This window comes from Oncorhynchus tshawytscha, linkage group LG05 (assembly GCF_018296145.1).
Source record: "Oncorhynchus tshawytscha isolate Ot180627B linkage group LG05, Otsh_v2.0, whole genome shotgun sequence".
In the NCBI taxonomy this organism is placed as follows: domain Eukaryota; kingdom Metazoa; phylum Chordata; class Actinopteri; order Salmoniformes; family Salmonidae; genus Oncorhynchus; species Oncorhynchus tshawytscha.
In genome coordinates this window covers 33,828,733-33,848,588 of record NC_056433.1, presented here as the reverse complement: position 1 = coordinate 33,848,588, position 19,856 = coordinate 33,828,733, and the positions used below count along the sequence as shown (strand labels likewise).

The 19,856-nt window shown below is 41.9% G+C and overlaps 1 long non-coding RNA gene across 5 annotated transcripts; it reads right to left on the bottom strand.

Annotated features, from left to right (window-relative positions):
* Positions 1 to 263: 263 nt before the first annotated feature.
* LOC112250526 lies at positions 264 to 19,599 on the bottom strand. Of its 5 annotated transcripts, none has more exons than XR_006083409.1 (6): positions 19,376 to 19,599; positions 17,084 to 17,263; positions 15,924 to 16,071; positions 15,017 to 15,173; positions 1,040 to 3,037; positions 264 to 803 (listed from the first exon to the last, which is right to left on the bottom strand). It is a non-coding gene; the product is annotated as an uncharacterized LOC112250526 (long non-coding RNA). The 5 variants fall into 5 exon arrangements; XR_006083407.1 differs by having other exon boundaries at positions 264 to 1,158; positions 1,314 to 3,037; XR_006083410.1 differs by having other exon boundaries at positions 264 to 1,427; positions 2,625 to 3,037.
* Positions 19,600 to 19,856: the final 257 nt, after the last annotated feature.

The window sequence follows — 19,856 nt, the reverse complement described above, 5'->3', positions numbered from 1 at the left end:
GGCTCCTTCTTCATGTCAGTTGTGTGTTTGGACCATTTGAAGCCTTTAGTGATTTGGAGGCAGAGGAACTTGAAGCTATCTCAAATCAAATCAAAGTTTATTTGTCATGTGCACCGAATACAACAGGTGTAGAAATTACACTGAAATGCTTACTTACAGGCTCTAACCAACAGTGCAATTTCAAACAAAAAGGTGTTAGGTGAGCAATAGGTAAGTAAAGAAATAAAAACAACAGTAAAAAAACAGTGAAAAATAACAGTAGTGGGGCTATATACAGGCACCGGTTAGTCGGGCTGATTGAGGTAGCACGTACATGTAGATATGGCTAAAGTGACTATGCATATATGATAAACAGAGAGTAGCATTAGCTACCTGCTCCACTGCCGCCCCGTCGATGTGGACGGGGGCATGTTCACCCCCACTGTTCCCTGTAGTCCACGATCAACTCCTTGATCTTGCTGACATTGAGGGAGAAGTTGATGCTCCATCACCACACTGCCAGGTCACAGACCTCCCCCTTTAGGCCTGGTCAGGCCTTCCACCGTTGAGTTGTCAGCGAACTTGATGGTGCTGAAGTTGTGCATGGCCATGCAGTCGTGGGTGAACAGAGAGTACAGGAGGGGACTAAGCACACACCCCTGTGTCAGCGTGGTGGAGGTGATGTCAGGGAGTCCAGGATCCAGTTGCAGAGGGAGGCGTTCAGACCCAGAGTACTAAGCTTGATGACGAGCTGGAGGGGACAATGGTCTTGAATGCTGAGTTGTGGTCAATGAACAGCATTCTCACATAGGTATTCCTCTTATCTAGATGGGCGAGGGAGAGCAATTGAGATTGCGTCGTCTATGGATCTGTCGGGGCAGTATGCAAATTGGAGTGGGTCTAGAGTGGCTGGGATGGTGGAGTTAATGTGTGCCATAACCAGCCTCTCAAAGCACTTCATGATTACCGAAGTGAGTGCTACAGTGTGGAATAAGGGGTAGTTAGAGAGATGGTTGGCCATGGAATACACATAAAATGGTGTGCTGGTGTGCTTCTGCACCTCTTTTAGGTCGTTATCACAAATATCCAGCCCATGTTCAGTCATACTCGGGGTCTCGCGTGTGTCCCTCGATGTCATTCCGTCTCAGTCGCAGCATTCAAATCGTGGTCATCGTGTGTCTGTGAATCACAACATTAAAGACAATGAGTGATCACAGCATATCCACAAATTGAGCCATAGGCAATACAAGTTAAGCACTGAGGACAGCCTTTTGTTGACAACGTGGTGGTTTACACTATGTCTACTGTGTGTGTGAATGATGGAAGAATCTTACCCCAGCTGTAGGTAAATTTGTGTGTGGTCACTTAGGCCTGCACATCAACCAGTACTGGGACCATTGTAGACTTGGGATGCTTGCTCTCAAAGTGCTGCTTGAATGAATTCGGGACTGCGTCGATAGTGGTCAAGTACAAAATGGAGGAAGTTAACAATCTGTGGCTTAGATTGAACTCAAAGCTGACACAAATGATACAAACAACAAACTACTACACATATGAAAGACTTTACCATACAGGCCAGTACAATAGCCTACAGATGGAAAGGAACCTAAAGGCAGCTACCGGATCAGAGCACGAGTGGTGGAAGTTGGTGGAAGTGGATGCTGAGTTTGAATTAAGCAGCGTGTCAAGTAAATTTGGTAGTAGTAGTAACGAAAACTGGAACAAAAAGGAAATTGTCTAAAATTGGAGTAGAGGATACATGTGTAAATGATAATGAATCGCTTCTTGTTGGGATGCGTTTTATTTACTTATTTTTATTTATTTTTGCCTGCGTTTGTTGAGTTAAAGATGCATGTGGGAAACCCGTTTGAGGTGTCGAAAATGGTGACCTATGAAATGGAAAAGTGGAGTCTGCCAGAGTGACCAGGAGTGTATTTCTGAAGCGCTGAGGAAGATTGCAGTGGGCCTCAAAAGAATCCGGATAACAGAAGTTCTTTGTTTTGAACTTCGGAGTAGAGCACACATCAAAGGAGTCTCAGGGGTGACGACGGATGTTCAGGTTGAATACCTGAAGAGAATTCCTGGTGTGGGTGGTTTCTGGCCTCTGACCCACTGGGCGAATGGAGAAAAATAAGAAAGTCTGTCTGTAAAGTCTGTCTGTTCTGTTGTTTTTTGATAAAGAGTAAATACCTACCCATGTGAAGCTTGGTTATGGAAGATACGGCGTAAGAGCTTTTGTTTTCAAACCACTGCAATGTAAAAATTTTAAAGGATTTGGCCATGTTTCAAGTGTGTGCAGACGAAAAGAATATACTGAAGAACGGTGTGTAGAAGGATGACGGTATTGCAATTGTGGTGGGGATCATGATCCTGAGTTCCTGGAGTGCCCGGTAAGGGTGAAGGAAATTGAGGTGGCAAAAGTTAGAACTGTCAATCGAGTCTCCTATGCGGAGGTGACTAAAATAATTGAGAACAATAGTGATGCTAGTAAAGAGATGGTAGTGGACACACCACAGACTGTAGTAAATATTTGCTGTCAGACAAAAGATAACGTGTGTTAAAAAGGTAGATTTTGTTGCGTTCATTGCCACAGTTATAAACTATACAGCACAAGTCTCAAAGAAATCGAAGAAACTGGACATTACTGTGGCTGCGGCAGAAACGTTTTTGGGACTCAAGAGTTTTACATCTGAAGACTTGAAAGGGGTCCTGGTGCTGGAAGACCCGCCATCCCAGGTTCCCCTTGAGCCTGTGTAGGGATCATATCTGTTTTATTTATTTATTTTTAACAGAAAAGTCATTTTATTTGGTTTTATATCAACAAGTTCAACTTCAATTTGAGAGTGGAGCTTACATTATGTGTAAATATACCTCTGTATCGCTGTGATTCGGTATGTTCATTATTTTAAGTCAGGTGTTAGAGTTGGCCTGGGATAAAACTCCTGCTCTTCAGGACTTCCTCCAATGTCTGAAACAGACCAAAGCAGGAGAATAGTGTTCCAGGTTGACACAGCTGTCCTAATTGAGAGGTGATAAGACCCGCGGACAACCATTGGTTCTGGAATAGAGAAGGTGCAAATAAGGTTAGCAATTTGGCATCATTAACATGACAGCAATTCTACTTCAAAAACAAATGTGTGAATAACAATTCATTTAAAACCCACCATAGCAGGTAGGACTAAATAAGGTTACATAACCTTGCCTACTAGCTATACTAATGATCTGCTGTACAGAGCTTTACAGCAAACATATCAATGTTTCCCCACAGTAAAGTAAGCACAGTATCAGTAAGTTGGGCCTCCTGAGTGGCGCAGCAGTCTAAGGCACTGCATCTAAGTGTTTGAGGCGTCACTACAGACACCCTGGTTTGAATCCAGGTTGTATTATAACTGGCCATGATTGGGAGTCCCATAGGGCGGAGCACAATTGGCCCAGCGTCGTCCGGGTTTGGCTGGTGTAGGCCGTCATTGTAAATAAGAATTTGTTCTTAACTGACTTGCCTAGTTAAATAAATTAAATGTCACATTAAAAGAGAATGGTAATCAGCAGTGGTGTAAAAGTACTTTAAAGTACTACTTAAGTATTTTTTTGGTGTTTCTGTACTTTACTACTTATATTTTTGACTACTTTTACTTATACTACATTCCTAAAAAAATGTTGTCTTGAACGCACCATCAATACAGACAGACAGGAAGAGGAAGAGAGAGGCCCAACTCGGCAGAAAATCTATCCCCCTCCAGCAGATGGTGTTTTAATTTTTTTTGTTTTTCTACGAGGTCAATGAGAGACAGTGGTGTATAGTACTGAAGTAAACATACCCCAAAAAACTACTTAAGTAGTACTTTAAAGTATCTGTACTTCACTTTACTATTTATATTTTTGACAACTTTTACTTTTACTTCACTACATTCCTAAAGAAAATGTACTTTTTACTCCATACATTTTCCCTGACAACCTAAAGTACCTGGTACATTTTGAATGTTTACCAGTACAGGAAAATTGTGAAATTCATGCACTTATCAAGAGAACACGTGGTCATCCCTACTGCCTATGGTCTGGTGGACTCACTAAACACAAATGCATCTTTTGTAAATAATGTCTGAGTGGTGGAGGGTGCCCCTCAACAAGAAAACGGTGCTATCTGCTTTGCTTAATATAAGGAAATTGAAATGAGTTATACTTTTATTCTACTTTTGATACTTAACCCGTGTGTAGTCTTAACATTCTGTATACTCCCCTTGTCCTTAGGGTAAAAAATGACCCACATTCACTAAGCCCCTAAAATAAAGCAGCTTTATTGAATTTTAAACCACAAATCTATTTTGCATGATAAAACCACCTGTTATTCATCAAAATGTTGTGAATATCTGGGTTTTCCCTCTTCACAATGCAGAAAGACTGCATTTAAGCCATCATTGCCCTCAATGTTTTGCCGATACATGTTTCTTGCTAAACTGTTATATTGCTATCCATCTTCTTTACTGTATGGAAGTTGTGTAAATGCAGTGTAGCCTATCTTTCTAACTGTGCCAACCATGGTGATCTTCTTCTTCAGGAGCTGCTGGCTGAGTTCAATCAGTAGCACACATAATCTACATTTCTGATTGTGTGTGTGTGTGTGTGTCTTTGTGGTTTTTGTGGTGTGTAAATTATTTTAGAACTGCCGGGTCAAAAATGACCCTAAGACAATCTTTGTACCCTGGTGATGTACAGCTTTCATGGAAATATGAACAAAGGCGATGTTTCACTTTTTCTAATGTTGGGTTCGCTCTTAGAAAAGTCATCAAAAAGTAATGAAAAAATATATAATTTAGGGGGACTTCTCTGCTGTTAAACATAATGGTGGGTCATTTTTTTACCCTTAAGATAACACAAGGGTTATGTATATTTTAGCAATTACATTTGATTTTGATAATTAAATAAATGTAAAACCAAATACTTTTGGACTTTTACTCAAGTAGTATTTTACTGAGTGACTTTCACTTTTACTGGAGTAGCTTTCTATTAAAGTATCTATACTTTTACTGAAGTATAACAATTGGGTACTTTTTCCACCACTGCTCATCAGTCCATCTCTGAGAACTCCCCAAAAAGCCAGACTAAAATAATACAGCTACAAGTAAAGTAGTACTTGAATTAGGGTCCCCACCCCTCACCTACAGACACAAACAAACAATATCAAGAATGCCTTGCTTCACCATCTAAGTTATCTGGCTAGTTAACTTGCAAGTTAGACTGTTGGTTTATAAAAGCCAAAGAAATCTGAACTCGTTTTTATGAATTACTCATGCATTTAAATGCCGAGACAAAGAGTTTATGGTTGGTTTGTAGTGATTTTGCCTTAATAAACTTTTACTGCAGTGGGCTAAATCAGGGTCACACAGAGCGTTTCTTGGTAGTCTTAAAAAAATCTACTTTGAAACCAAAGTATACACCTCACATACATGGTTATGGGCTTTAAAAAAAGAAGACAATGGTACCATGTCAGATATAGAGTTGAAATGTATTCCATTTTGAGATTGCATCCCAATATTAGACTTTATATACACCACAGAAGTTCTGAAATATAACAAAACTGTTTGACATAGAAACACCAGATTTTCAGCAGATTCTTTGAAATGATGTTTATTAATTATGGAATTTTGAAAAATGTTAATAACATTCCATCCATGAGGCCACTACTCATTTGACAGCAGAAAAAGGCTTCTATGGTCATATACATTTGATTGGTAACTTTTAGGGATCCTGAGTGGCGCAGCGGTCTAAGACACTGCATATCAGTGCTAGTAGGCATCACTACAGACCCTGGTTTGATTCCAGGCTGTATCACAACCGGTGTGATTGGGAGTCCCTTAGGGTGGCGCACACTTGGCCCGGCGTCGCCCGGGTTAGGGTTTGGCCGGGGTAGGCTGTCATTGTAAATAAGAATTTGTTCTTCACTGGCTTGCCTAGTTAAATAATCAGACATGGTATTCCTTCCTTCCTTCCTCTAATTCTGTGTACATGTTAATTTTCTTTAAGTAGTGTACAGGACAGAAATAAGTCAAGTGACATAGTCTACATGTCAACAGAACATATCAGTGAGTGGAATCAAGTCTCTTGTCTCTCCAAGGACTTGGGCGGCTTTCAGAGACGCTGCTGCCACATCATTGGCACTTCCTACAACTTGTGTTCCTGCACAATCGCACAAGTGCTATGCACAAATATCTAACACGTGCACAGCAACAGTATGCCCTCACGAGTTCAAGGCAACAAGCCGCACTACCAGACACCAAAGATCATTCCTGGCAAGAGCTTTCAATTGTTAGTTAAAGAAGTGAATGTAACTGTAACCAATGATGTATGTCTATGACTGCAGTCTGTATCTGGTCCTTCTCTCAGTGGTTGTCCTTGAGCTCAGACAACTTCCAATGAATTGTGAACCGAATGAGCACAAAGTACATCACATAGAATGACATGGCCCCTCCGTCAAGAAACGTCCTCGAATACAAATGATCTGAAGTCATCCAACTGTGTCTATGTGATTTGATTTGTGTGTTTCATACTGAAAGAGGAGGTTACATGTTTGACTAGACTACTAGAGGATATCAGGGTGCTATATAGAGACATGCGGTATAACTCCGCACACAGAACGCACAGAAACAGGAACTGGATTTGGACAAACATAGCTAATCGTCTTCTGATGGAGTTACTGATAACCACGGATTTTCTCTTATGTTAGATGCTATGGGGGAAAAGGGCTTGGATTGTCATTACAATAATATCTCAAACACTGAGTTAATCTCTTCAGCCTGAAAGACAGTGCACTTCATTATTTATGGCTAAGCACCCATCTTGGCTTTACTAGCTTCAAGTTTAAGATTGACCTTTTTTTTTTTTTTTTTTTTTTTTTACATTTCAGCACATTGCAGGTAACACTGTGTAATCGAGCTGCCCATCAGACACATCGTACTCTTTGTACCAAGGACCATTGTGGTTGCTATGGTCACTGTTTACACAACCAGGAGTAACCGCCCACCCAATGCTCGACGACCACTAGCGTGTTTGTCACAGGCATTTTGGCCCAGGGCTGCGTTCAGTGCGAAAAAACGGTGTGCATTTTGCAATTATTGCGGCACCCCCCTCTCCTTCTCTTTGGCCGACGTGAGTAAGACATTTAAATGTGTTAACCCTCGCAAGGCTGCCGGCCCAGACGGCATCCGTAGCTGTGTCCTCAGAGCAGTAACCGGAAGGTTGTACAGTGAAAGTTCCTTCCTCTAATTCTGTGTACATGTTAATTTTCTTTAAGTAGTGTACAGGACAGAAATAAGTCAAGCGACATAGTCTACATGTCAACAGAACATATCAGTGAGTGGAATCAAGTCTCTTGTCTCTCCAAGGACTTGGGCGGCTTTCAGAGACGCTGCTGCCACATCATTGGCACTTCCTTCAACTTGTGCTCCTGCACGATCACACAAGTGCTCTGCACAAATGTCTAACATGTACACAGCAACAGTATGCTCTCACGAGTTCAATGCAACAAGCCGCACTACCAGACACCAAAGATCATTCTTGGAAATAGCTCTCAAACTAGGCAAATTACATTCTCCATCACTAAAGGCATTTGATATGCATATCTATTGATTTGGTGTTTTGCCCATTTGCTGTGTACAACTTTTGATGATACACCTTTGATGATATACTTAGGCAGATTATATATTTTTACCTTTTACATCACATTTCATGTGTGTTTCTGCATATTTACCAATATGTTCAAACGTCAGCACAAGAACTGTTCGTTGGGAGCTTCATGAAATGTGTTTCCATGGCCGAGCAGCCGCACACAAGCCTAAGAGTGGTAGTGGTATAAAGTGGTATAAAGTGGTATAAAGCTCGCCGCCATTGGACTCTGGAGCAGTGGAACGTGTTCTCTGGAATGATGAATCACGCTTTACAATCTGGCAGTTTGATGGACGAATCTGGGTTTGGCGGAGGCCAGGAGAACGCTACCTGCCCGATTGCATAGTATTAACTGTAAAGTTTGGTGTAGGAGGAATAATGGTCTGGGCTGTTTTTCATGGTTCGGGCTTGGCCCCTTAGATCCAGTGAAGGGAAATCTTAACGCTACAGCACACAATGACATTCTAGACAATTCTGTGCTTCCAACTTTGTGGCAACAGTTTGGGGAAAGCGCTTTCTTGTTTCATCATGACAATGCCCTCGTGCACAAAGTGAAGTCCATACAGAAATGGTTTATCGAGATTGGTGTGCAGGAACTTGACTGGCCTGCACAGAGCCCTGACCCCAACCCCATAAAACACTTTTGGAATGAATTGGAATGCTGACTGCGAGCCAGGCCTAATCGTCCAAAATCAGAGCCCGACCTCACTAATGCTCTTGTGGCTGAAAGGAAGAAAGTCCCCACAGCAATGTTCCAACATCTAGAAGAGTGGAAGCTGTTATAGCAACAAATTGGGGACCAACTCCATATTAATGCCCATGATTTTGGAATGAGATGTTTGACGAGCAGATGTCCACACACTTCTGGTCATGTAGTGTATGTTGATTGTAAAGGCATTGTGTTTTGAGTTCAATAAGGATCGTTGAGAAATAACAATTAGACCTACCAAAAAGCTGAGAACCTCTCCTCTTTGATAGGGACAACTCGTTGCTTCCAAAGATGTTGTTTTTCTGCAATTGCATATTGAAATGTTATACAATCACAAGGGGGGAGAGTGAGTGTGAAAGGCTCGCTCATTACAGCAGCTGGTCTCAGCAAGGCAAGCACAGCTGAAGGACATACACTTCTATAAAAGGCATCATGAGGATAATGCACTTTACTGTTTTACAAATGAATGGTTTTATCCTCCCAGTAAATAGGATGTTTTGATTGAGGGGCCCAGGTAGAATGAGTAGCTCGTACCAGTGCGACCAATATTTGTTTTTACTCGCACAGCCAAGTCAAGGGGTTGCAAAATGTGACTAAAGGGTTGCAGTCTGAGGTTATTCATCGACACCTTGCGAGAGTTCATTTGACGTGTTTAGTCAAATGCAAACAACAACAAAATGTACCCTGTTTATGTAAATTATCAATGCCCTTCCAGACTTGCTTACAGAACAGCTTGTTGATATCCAACCAGCGACTGATGCGGAGGTTGTGTCAAGTGCTCCCACACAGACAAGGTAAGAGTTTGCTTGTAATGAGTGCCATTCACTTTGTCTTCATCAAACTGAACTATGAATACTCAAAATACTCCGTTCCATTTTAGGATGACGCCGTGCTTGAGGAAGACACCTCATGTCTTGGAGTGGCTATCCGTCTCATTGAAGACTGTGTGGTTATGTAATCACAGCTGATTGGATTGGTGTCAGCCAAATCCACACAGGGGCAAATGCACTCATGTTGTTTGTTGATTTAAATTATCGTTGTAAATACCCTTTTGCAGTTGTGTCGACAGACCATGGGCTGAGATGAAGAAAGCTACCTAATGCAGATGTTGTATCAAGTGCGCCCCCCACAGGACAATGCAAGGACATTTGAAGTAGTAACCTAAAGAGGGAGTTGTTGTATAAAGATATGCTCATTGGTTGGAACACGTGATATTCTGTTCATTTATAGGATGATCTACCCGGGGAATCAACATATAGTCCTAATAAAGACTGTTCAGGTATATTATGACATCTTACGGACCCATAGAATGGCTGCATATCCGTCTGCATGCAGTGAGAATATGAAACCTTTTGGTACATTTCAGGCTGTTGTATTTCTGTGTACGTATTGATGACAATGTAAATGCTGCGGTGTCCAGAGAACAGGGAGCAGAGACTCAAGAGGTAACCAATGTGGAGGTTACATCCAGTGCTTCCACACAGGACAAGGTAACAGAACTCGTCGACTAGTAGAGTTGCATCTTACGTTTTTTTTTTTTTTTTTTTTTTTTACAAGAATCAAACTTTGAATGACACTGATAATGTTCTATTCCATTATAGGAGGATCTACTCTGTGCTAGAGAAGATTGTTTCGGTATGGGATCATGACAAATCAGACTTCCAACGCAGCCGTGGTCAGACGACTCCTCGATTGTGGGGCGCATTCAACTGTATTGTACATTTATTTGTCGACGTGAATTGTCAGGGCTAATATCTTTGGTTTGTAGAGTGCGCGGGAACAGTTTGCTGAGATTGAAGAGAAAAGCCGGTATAAAGATTGTGTCCCGTGCTCCTACACAGGACACGGTAACAGAGCTGTAGAGTTAAGCTAGAGCGGTGCATCTTCACGTTGTCTGCATCGTGCAAGCTTCGAACGACACCAATGGCAATCTAATCCATGGGAGCCTGATGTGCTGCTTGAGGAAGAGACGCCGTCTCCTGGCGAACACACGGCACCACGTACTGTATGTTGTGACTTTAAATGGGTTACAGAGTTGATGTTTAAGTTAATTCGTTGAGCTGTATCTGAAGATATTTTCCTGACAGTTATTTACATATGTAATTGTATTAGAATTTGTGCGTTGGAGATTGGAGTGGTTGATGACTGGAGAGTGGCTGAGATCGTCAGTTTCCTACAGGAGGAGGTTCAGAGCAGCGCGACAAATGACAAGATCGTGCAACCAACAGAACGAGAGCAAACCATGGAACAAGTCCTGCTCCTCCAATGAAATGAAAACAAAAAGACCCAACATGCCATCTGCTGCAGCACTGCATACAGCCAGCAAGAAGGAACAAAACTGTCTATTCTGTGACAGTGCAGACCACAAATCAGAAAACTGCCCTGACTACAATATTGCTACACGCAAAGAGAAACTAAAGAACATGGGAAGATGCTTTGTATGTTTAGGACAGAGACACATCGCAAAATTATGTAAGGTCAAAGATGTGTCATGTGCAACATGTGGAAGCAGACATCACATTGCGGTGTGTACCGGAAAGAGGAGTGAGGTGCAACCCCCTACTGTTTCTGAAGCAGACATCACATTGCGGTGTGTACCAGTAAGAGGAGTGAGGTGCAACCCCCTACTGTTTCTGTAGATGCTGTTGTTTCCTCAGTTATTCCCCGTTCGGTGAAGATGAAACCAGATGGACAGAACACTGTGTTGCTACAAACGGCAAAGGTATGGGTAGAAGGCCCATCGGGTAGGAAGATAGCTCGTTGCTTACTAGATGGAGGCAGTCAAGAGAAACTTCATACATGAAAACCTTGTGAAGGGCTTGAAGCTACCAGTAATCAGACAAGAGGCACTCACTCTTCACACGTTTGGCTCCTCTGCTCCAGCAACGTCCCAACGCAACACAGTGAAAGTCATCTTGGAGAATGTCTGGGACAAACAGCAGAGAATAGAGATAGAGGCAATTGAAACCCCACAAGTGTTCACAGCTGTGATGAAGGTTCCTGGTGAACAAATTCAACATGAGCTCAATAGAAGGGGACTGCAGCTCACAGACTTTCCAGGAGATGACAATGATCCTGAACCCTCTGTCCTGATAGGAGCAGACTACTACTGGCAGATAGTATCAGGCAGAGTGGAGCGACTGACGGAGACGCTGGTTGCTTTAGAGAGCACCTTTGGATGGTCGATGCAGGGACCAGTGTCCATGTCAAGTGTCGCCGAGGCAACCTGCATGTTCATCCCACTTGATGAAGACACACTAGTCTCCAAACAACTGCATGCATTCTGGGAGCTTGAGTCTCTGGGTATTATAAGCGAGAAACCACAGAACCCAGAGGAAAACGAGGCTCTACAGAGGTTCGAGGAAACAACCACCTTCAAAGATGGGCGATACCACGTGGAGTTGCCATGGAAACGAGAAATGCCAGAACTCCAAGACAACTATAGAATCGCCAAGAAACGGTTTGAAGGTCTGAAGAAAAGACTGAAGAAGGATGTGACGTACGGCAGATACAATGAAATAGTAGAGGACTACTTACAACAGGATATGGCAGAGGACGTGTCCAAGGACAACGCATCAAGTGCAGACAACGTAAAAACGTATGTGATCATACGGTATATACAATAATACTGTCTGATAACACAGGCCGATGAAGTAGGGATATTATTTTTCTTGATTGAGCAGGAATTTCTGCATTTCTGACATACATCATTGAAAATGTATCTACCATTTAAACCAAAGGTAATATATTATATTGCAAAAATAGCCAAGTGACTGCTCTAACAATGGAAATACGGTGAGCGCCAAAAATATTAGGACAGTGACGCATATTTTGTTGTTTTGGCTCTACTCCAGCATGTTGGATTTTAAACGATACAATGACAATGAGGTTAAAGTGCAGATTTCAGCATTAATTTGAGGGTATCTTCATCCATATCGGGTGAACCATTTAGAAATTACAGCACTTTATGTACATAGTCACCTCATTTTAGGGGACCAAAAATATTGGGACAAATTCACCTATTAAATGTATTGAAGTCGTCAAATGTTTTGTATTTGGTCCCATATTCCTAGCATGCAATGATTACCTCAAGCTTGTGAATCTACAAAGTTGTTGGATGCATTTGCTGTTAGTTGGGGTTGTGTTTCAGATTATTTTGTGAATATGAATAAGAATATGATATGTCTTTAAACACTTCCACATGAATGTGGATGCTACCATGATTGCGGACACTCCTGAATGCATCGTGAATACTGATGAGTGAGAAAGAGGCATAAATATCACCCCCTTACAAAAATACTAATCTCCCCTGTTAATGTAAAAGGGCTCTGCATGGTCAATCCAGATCAGCAATGGCTGTACAGCATCTCCTGCGATGCGGCCTCCGCAGAAGGCCGAGCGTTCACAACACCTTCGCTTGGGGATAACTGTCATAACACATCAAATAAATTGGTCAGCCAAGATGTCAGGAAGTAAAAGCCTACACCGTCTTCCCTCCTTACATCTCCATCCCGATTCTCCCAAAATGGGCTCATATTTAGGCTATTGTTTGTGTCTTTCACACTGTGTAGAAACCGGAGTGTAATGCTTGCATGGACGTCAACCCCAATACATCTTCATATCATCGTCATCAACAGCATTACAGTTAAATACTAACTTTTTTATAAACCCGAAAAAGGTACAGCTTCTAAATGTTACGCAACGAAAACAGCCAGATATATCCAAATCAGATTTTAGTAGGCACATTTTGGGCCTCTTACAATACATCAATCAAATATCGACTTTGTTCGATCAGATTTGTTGAATGTGTGCGTCCTTCTATCCCCCACAGTCGGCATTCCATTGACCTCTTTACTGCATCTCCCCATTACCTCCCCGATCGCTTTCCAGGAGTACAAACATGTCTGTTCATGTCTTTGAAATACCTACACAAGGTATCATAAATATGTTTTTACTTATGAACTTGTTTTGATAGCCTTTCATCAAAGTTCTCCAGGTTTGTTGTCAAGGAAGTGAGTTTGTGTTTATTCAGGATGTACCGTCCCCACCTACCGTCAACCAATCATGTCAATGCGGAGCTATATGGCGCTATGCGGAGCACTCCGCATTGTTACACAATTTGGGAGGCGCACCTCATCCCCATATGGAGCTTACTTTGGCCTCCACAAGCCCCCAGAGGCTCTGCAATTGCATCACACCCTCGGTAATGAGCCTCCGGACAGCATTTCCAGAACAAGTATAAATTGGCTTTAATGGTGAGAGGTTAGCCTGTCTTGAGGGTATGATATTTGCGTGTCTAACTTTCTCACTCATCATTATTCACGATTCATTTAGGACTCTCCGTAATTATGGTAGCATCCACATTAAGTGTTTTAATAAACGTTCTATTCTTATTTACAATAAAAGTGACTCCAACATGACACAACACATTTTTTTTTACCATTCATTTCTATTGGACACAAAATAATATGAAACCCAACCAAAACAGCAAATGCATCCAACGAGTTTGTAGTCACAAGCTTGATGTAATTATTGTGTGCTAGGAATATGGGACCTGTTAGGTTCTAATTCTCAGAGTAAAAAAAGTCACCGGACACTATGAAAGATTAACCAAGTGGAATTCTTCCCAGAGGATCAATACAGCTGCATTAGACAAAGACATTTTCACACAAGCACTGATATTTAACCCTTTCTCCTCTGCTGAGTCTCCTCCTACACATCTGAACAGCCAATGCATCTCTGTTGCTAGACAGAACTTTAGTGATATCTGTTCTTCCTCACTTCATCTGACCTGACCTCTTACTCCTCCCCAACTCATGTCTGTCATGGTGACTGGTACCAGACTGTGTTTCTTCTCCTCACAGAGGATCCTTCCCATAGGATCCCTGATGGCTAACAACAACATATCCTGACATAATGTAAACATTATACATTACCCTCTCTCCCTCAGTGACATGAATAAGTATATTTCATATTCTCAAAACCCAACAGACCAAATACTAAACTAATACTAAATACTACCTTAATACTTGACTACCTTAATACACATAAGTTAATTTGTCCCAAAACTTTTGGTCCCCTAAAATGGGGTGACTATGTACAAAAAGTGGTATCATTTCTAAACGGTTCACCCGATATGGATGAAAATACCCTCAGATTAAAGCTGACAGTCTACACTTTAACCTCATAGTCATTTCATCAATTCAAATCCAAAGTGCTGGAGTGCAGAGTCGAAACGAATATATATCACTGTCCCAATTATTTTGGAGCTCACTGTACTGTACATGTCCTCAATGATTGAAGGCTGGCGAGATCAGGTGGGACCATTCTAGCCAATGAGAGGGCAGATAGGCATGTGAACAACAGGCACAACTAAGCCGTTTTTTCTCAAAGTTGCAGGAATGCCACGTGCATCCACTTATATCAGTACAGTAACAGTAAACGTTACAAAACGTCTATTAGATCAAATAAGCGTCACGTAATTTGACACTGTCATAGACCTCCATGCAAAAACAGTGCTTATCTCAAGTAAATCATCTGGCTTTGCCTCTTCCTCTCCATTTAAACAAATGTCTTATTTTTCCTGATCTTCTCTGATTTCCTGATCACGTCTCTGCCCTCACCTTTCTTCCATACAGAAGTTGTGATATCACAGGTGAAGCATCTCACCCTGAGAGTGGAGGAGAAATGCGACGATGACGTCGTCTTTGTGTCAGAGACTCGGCCCACCCAGGAAACGCTGGAGCAGTAGCCAAAGATGAAGCCAGTCCATTGACGAGTGTGTCGTGCAGGAACTCAAAATGATTTTCCAGGTTATTCCAGGTTTCTGTCGGGCAAAAAAAAAAGAGCTTTTGAATCAGTAAAGTTTCCTCTCACGAACCTCTACAAGCCAGAATTTTGAATAAAAGTATATTTTAACGTGCTTATAACCGTTGTCTGTGCAGTTGGTCCTTTTGGTTTTAGGAATGCGATACATATTGTAGTAACTTGACAAGGAAAGCCCACACGCAATTCAATATTACTTTCCTTCACATTCAACCCAATCAAAGGTGTACAAACGGTACAAACACAGCAAAGTGATACAGCACACTCAACCTGTGGTAGAGTCGCATTGAATAGGTACAACTCTGGGTGATGACATCATCAAAGGGGAAAGGTCATGGTCAAGGCCAATGCCAATAATAACCATGAACACATGAATAGTAATCATACTATACTGCAGGTACGTACAATAACATATTCAATGTGACTATTTCTATAGTGTCCACACTATAACACATATCCCCAGGAAAGTGTAATTTCCTCAACGTTTCAAAGCGCTGGCTGTGCTTTCACACCTGAATCATGCGTAGGACCATGTAAACACGTGCACGAGCTCGACCAAAACTACCAAACAGTAAGGTACATTAAAATGTAATTTTATTAAACATTCTAGCTTGCAGAGGTTGTGAGAGAACTCTCCTGATTCAAATGCTAATTTCTGCCAAATGTAGAATGCATTTCAACATCGGGTTCCCAGGCAAATGTTGAAGCAACCCTCCTTTACAAATCAAATGAACACCATACAGATCCTTACCTAGATGTCGCTGCAGGAATGCTAGCAATGCTTTTACTACAGAGATCGATGGCAACCTGAGCGTTGATCTCTCCTTTCAGCTTCAGGATCTCCGATCTAGTTGCCTGACAGGAAGATGAAGTCTGGGAAGCTCTGGTGAACCGTTCCTCTTTGGTGGGAGAATACAAGAGGAATACTTGAGAGGCCATCATAATTTTCAGATCACAGAAATGTATTTTCGATTAACCTAACCCCCTGAAAAACAAATGCACGCACACACATACAGACCCTGCGGCGTCCAAAGCCAGGGTCAGCCATAGAAGCAAAAAGGACAACACAAAAGTTATTGATCAATTCATATCAATTTATATAGCCCTTCTTACATCAGCTGATATCTCAAAGCGCTGTGTAGAAACCCAGCCTAAAACCCCAAACAGTAAGCAATGCAGGTGTAGAAGCACGGTGGCTAGGAAAAACTCCCTAAAAAGGCCAAAACTTAGGAAGAAACCTAGAGAGGAACCATGCTATGAGGGGTGGCCAGTCCTCTTCTGGCTGTGCCGGGTGGAGATTATAACAGAACATGGCCAAGATGTTCAAATGTTCATAGATGACCAGTATGGTCAAATAATAATAATCACAGTAGTTGTCGAGGGTGCAGCAAGTCAGCACCTCAGGAGTAAATGTCAGTTGGCTATTCATAGCCGATCATTAAGAGTATCTCTACCGCTCCTGCTGTCTCTAGAGAGTTGAAAACACATGTCTGGGACAGGTAGCACGTCCGGTGAACAGGTCAGGGTTCCATAGCCGCAGGCAGAACAGTTGAAACTGGAGCAGCAGCACGGCCAGGTGGACTGGGGACAGAAATTTATGTACTTCTCACATAACAATTGAGGCAATTGTGTGTTCTTTGGATTGTGAACTGTGAAGTTGATCTGTAAAAAGAAGTTCCTCCTTTGAGGAGGATACACAACTCTGAGGTTTTATTGCACTGATAGACTGGTTTCAAATAAGGAAGTGGTTTTGTAAGTGCCAGACACAAGATAAATGACAGCAGACCAGAGATGGTGTTTGTTTTGTTTGGTCTTTTGTGCACAGATCAGCTAAACCAAATCGCTGTGGAAAACAAATTGAATCTTTCACATTGTCATCTCAGGCACAATGAATGTATACTCTTTCCGTACTTAATGGTGACCATTTTCCTCTGTGTGGAGGAGGAGTCAGGTGGGACCAGTTTCCTCATGGCCATGATGTTCCCGGCCCACTGGAACCTCTCAGAGTTGATGAAGAAGATGGGCTGCTTTACCCTGGCGTAGATCTCCTCATCCAGGGGGAACATCCACGCGTCCAGGGCAATGCCACACCTGAGGAGATCAACAGCATATACACTGAACAAAAATATAAACCCAACATGTAAAGTGTTGTTTTCATGAGCTGAAATGTGTTTACATCCCTGTTAGTGGACAAATGTGTTTACATCCCTGTTAGTGGACAAATGTGTTTACATCCCTGTTAGTGGACAAATGTGTTTACATCCCTGCTAGTGGACAAATTTGTTTACATCCCTGTTAGTGGACAAATTTGTTTATATCCCTGTTAGTGGACAAATTTGTTTACATCCCTGTTAGTGGACAAATTTGTTTACATCCCTGTTAGTGGACAAATTTGTTTACATCCCTGTTAGTGGACAAATTTGTTTACATCCCTGTTAGTGGACAAATTTGTTTACATCCCTGTTAGTGGACACATTTGTTTACATCCCTGTTAGTGGACAAATTTGTTTACATCCCTGTTAGTGGACAAATTTGTTTACATCCCTGTTAGTGGACAAATTTGTTTACATACGTGCTTCTACACCTGCATTGCTTGCTGTTTGGGGTTTTAGGCTGGGTTTCTGTACAGCACTTTGAGATATCAGCTGATGTACGAAGGGCTATATAAATAAATTTGATTTGATTTGATTTGATTTGATTTACATCCCTGTTAGTGGACAAATTTGTTTACATCCCTGTTAGTGGACAAATTTGTTTACATCCCTGTTAGTGAGAATTTTTTGCTTTGCCAAGATGATCCATCCAACTGACAGGTGTGGCATATCAAGAAGATGATTAAACAGCATGATCATTACACAGCTGCACCTAGTGGTGGAGACAATAAAAGGCCACACTAAAATGTGAAGTTTTGTTACACAACACAATGCCACAGATGTCACAAGTTTTGAAGTAGTGTGCAAGTGGCATGCTGACTGTAGGAATGTCGACCAGAGCTGTTGCTAGATAATTTATTGTTAATTTCTCTACCACAAGCCGTCTCCAACCTAATTTTAGAGAACCACAGATGACGTGTAACCAAGCCAGCCCAGGAGCTCCACATCTGGCTTCTGCACCTGCGGGATCGTCTGAGACCAGCCACCCGGACAGCTGTGGGTTTGCACAACCAAAGAATTTCTTCACAAACTGTCAGAAACCATCTCAGGGAAGCTCATCTTCATGCTTGTCGTCCTCACCAGGGAATTCACTTGATTGCAGTTTGGCGTCGTAACAAACTGCTGTGGGCAAATGCTCCCCTTCGATGGCCACTGACAAGCTGGAGAAGTGTGCTTTTCACGGAAGAGTCCCGTTTTCAGCTTAACCGGGGAGACCGCGTGTATGGTGTCATGTGGGCGAGCGGTTTGGCGATGTCAACGTTGTGAACAGAGAGGGGTTAAGGTATGGGCCGACATTAGCTACGGACGACGAACACAATTGCGTTTTATCGATGCCAATTTTGAATGCACAGAGATACCACGACAAGATTGAGCCCGACTGTTGTGCCATTCATCCGCCCCCATCACCTCATGTTTCAGCATGATAATGCACGGCCCCATGTCACAAGGATCTATACACTATTCATGAAAGCTAAAAATGTCACAGTACATCCATGGCCTGCATACTCACCAGACATGTTATGAACTGTAACTCAGTAACAATTTCAAAGATTTTACATGTTGCGTTTTACATTTTTGTTCAGTGTAGAAATAATGTTTTTGTGAGTTTGGGGGGATAGCCAAGAGATCCGAAGCTCTGGACAAGGTCGCTAGGTGTTGTGTTAAAGGTCCAATGCAGCTGTTTTTATCTCAATATCAAATCATTTCTGGGTAACAATTAAGTACCTTACTGTTATTGTTTTCAATTAAAATGGTAAACAAATAAACAAAAATAGCTTCTTAGCAAAGACCAATTTCTCAAGCAAGAATTTAGTGTCTTAACAACCGTTCCACAGGTGCATGTTCATTAATTGTTTATGGTTCATTGAACAAGCACAGGAAACAGTTTTAAAACACTTTACAATGAAGATCTGTGAAGTTATTTGGATTTTTACAAATTGTCCTTGAAAGAAAGGGTCCTGATAAAGGGGTGTTTCTTTTTTGCTGAGTTTACATTTGAAAACTAAAACGACTGTTTAAATAGGAGTAAATTGAGAAGGATAGCTCTTACTTGAAGTTGACCTAATAGCAGAGGGCTTCGATCACTGTTGCTCCACCGAAAGAATGGCCCATCACTGCTATCCGGCACAAGTCCATAGAGTTCTGGGAAAGAGACTCGGCCCGGCACACCCAGGAAACGCTGGAGCAGTAGCCAAAGAGGAAGCCAGTCCAGTGACTAGTAGGTTGTGCAGACACACATTCTATTCCAGGTTAGAATCTGGGATGTTTATCAATTAAACTGTTCAGTGACAATTTCTTGTCAGTTCAATGGCATTTTATTTGCATTCTGTGTCCAGAATTTACTTCTAGATTATTCAGTAATTTGCCTTGCTTTTTCCTTTCGTTATTACTTAAATCACCCAGCTTCACCTCATTTGGCTCAAGTTAGCTATTCGGCTGCTGATCAGAAATGCCTTGGGGCTTGTCAATTTTTCTCAACTATTTGGTGCTATGGACATTCTGTAAAATAACACAATTTTAGGATGGTTGTT